This window comes from Procambarus clarkii, chromosome 23 (assembly GCF_040958095.1).
Source record: "Procambarus clarkii isolate CNS0578487 chromosome 23, FALCON_Pclarkii_2.0, whole genome shotgun sequence".
NCBI classification, from domain to species: domain Eukaryota; kingdom Metazoa; phylum Arthropoda; class Malacostraca; order Decapoda; family Cambaridae; genus Procambarus; species Procambarus clarkii.
Window position 1 is genome coordinate 41,193,193 of NC_091172.1, and position 2,334 is coordinate 41,195,526.

Genomic DNA, 2,334 nt, shown 5'->3' on the forward strand with positions numbered 1-2,334 from the left:
TAGCTTTTTTTGGCTACCTAACCTAACCTTACCTATAAATATAGGTTAGGTTAGGTTAGGTAGGGTTGGTTAGGTTCGGTCATATATCTACGTTAATTTTAACTCCAATAAAAAAAAATTGACCTCATACATAGAGAAAAGGGTTGCTTTATCATTTCATAAGAAAAAAATTATAGTAAATATATTAATTCAGGAAAACTTGGCTTATTAGGCAAATCGGGCCTTGAATAGTAGGCTGAGAAGTGAGTTCTGGCTACTAGGTACGACATATATATATATATCGGACAATTAGGAAAAAAGAAAAAAAAATTTAAATTATTTTACCTTGTACCTAGATCCACCAGGCCTGTTTGGTGCATGTTTCAGTACTTGAGAAATCTGGAAGGTCACATCCTCCTCCTCAACTTGTGGATGTGCGTTGATAGATGATTCTGTAAAATTAAGTTATTTATATAATAATAAATTCAGTATAACAATAATATTCTGTAAAACTAAAAGTAATTTATACATCAATCAGATAAAACTCTCCAGAGATGGTGATACACAACATATAAAGGACAAGCTTCAGAACAAAATATGAATTTAGGAATAAGGTTTTGTACATGTAGGTAGCACATGAGAAAATAAGTGGAAGGTGATCAAGTTTATATTAACATGTTAATGGCTTTGTTAAGGCTTTGCAAGAATGAAAAAATATTAATAATATAATATCGCCTACCAATTAATTGTACATCATTTATAAGTCAATTATTTGCATTATTATTATTCAATACTAATGATATAAAAATGCATTTTGTAATCTACTATTTATGCAAGTATTAAGCACAGGATCATGAAATAAACTGCAAAATACTGTAATGGATAAACCAATTAAGTTTACATTTTCCTATAGCTAAGTCAGTCAGTTCTATTAGCAGCAGAGAACAATTATGCCCAACCTCTATTAAATGAAACAATCTTAAGAGCAAGTGATAGAAATATAATCATTTATGCTTGGGAAAATATTATGGAATGGTTCCAAATATGAAAAATATTAAGTTTTTTGGTTAAAATTTTTTAATTTAAAATTTAAATTTTTAAGTGAATTTTAAACTTTAAAAAAATTATTTAATTTTTTGGTTACTTACTTAAAATAACATTATATAGTTCTTGTTTTTGTAGAAATGCCAATTTCTTCTTTTGCCCTTCCAGACTGTATAGTGACCACAGGCCGTTTGTTCATATCTTCATTATTCTTCGAACCGTGGTTGCACAATCAGACCCACGTACACTGGTTAAAAGCATCACCTAAAAGCAACAACAAAAATGTAGTACACTGACGAATTTTGAATATATATATATATATATATATATATATATATATATATATATATATATATATATATATATATATATATATATATATATATATATATATATATATATATGTATGCCATATACATATATATGCTATGTTGTATGCTACAACTTGGCTGATAATAAAGCCATTCACAACTGCAGGCCTAATAAAAAAAGGAGGTGGCATAGCAATATCTTACAAAGATACCTTCATCTGCAATAGTGTCATTAGTAATAGAGACGACTATTGTGAATATACCTTTGCCAAGTTCTCCAGTAAATCCCTTAAATCCTCCTTGAACAAGAGGGTTTTTACTTGATCGAACCATATTCTTAACCTGCTGCAGGTAATTTTCAAATGGAAATGCTGAACATCTGTCCAAACTACCAAACTCTTTGGCATCAGAGGATATGTGTGTTAGGCAGTGTACACTGTACACTAAAAAATCCTTACCATACAGCTCACGAGCCTTTAACACAAAGTACAGCAAAAGATCATGTGCATATTGGCTGTAATTTAACTGAATCAATTTAGGTGATACAAGAATAGAAATGGCTACACTCAGAGTCAGGAAATGGTCATATAATTCTTTGGGTAAGATTCCCTTCAGTACAATCTTACCGTTGTAGAGAAGGAGTTGCCTGTATTCAGTCGCTTTCCATCTATCAACCTCTGAAAGACTTCGAGGTTTACCTGTTCTTTTAGGCGTCGCTTTTTGGCCCGTGACATACGCTGCCATCTTGTGTGGTATTCTCTTCTTCTTTCTATAATGTGTGCATACATTCTGAAGGAGAAAGGCCAAGTGCTACATTACCAATTACTATTACAAGATTATTAGTAAAGTATTGTACTGCAAAAAGCAAATAAAATGGGGTAAACTAAACTTTGAAAACAAATAATAATTAAAACAGGTAAATTAGTAAAATAACAAAGGCTTAAGCAGACATGACTCTGCTTAAGCCATGTAAAGCAGACAGATAAGATGGCAATATATA

General features: G+C 30.8%; 1 long non-coding RNA gene across 1 annotated transcript; it reads right to left on the reverse strand.

The window, feature by feature from the left end:
- Nucleotides 1-323: 323 nt before the first annotated feature.
- On the reverse strand, nucleotides 324-2,104 carry LOC138367719 (uncharacterized). Its single transcript, XR_011229411.1, has 3 exons — nucleotides 1,961-2,104; nucleotides 1,128-1,287; nucleotides 324-431 (listed from the first exon to the last, which is right to left on the reverse strand). It is a non-coding gene; the product is annotated as an uncharacterized lncRNA (long non-coding RNA).
- Nucleotides 2,105-2,334: the final 230 nt, after the last annotated feature.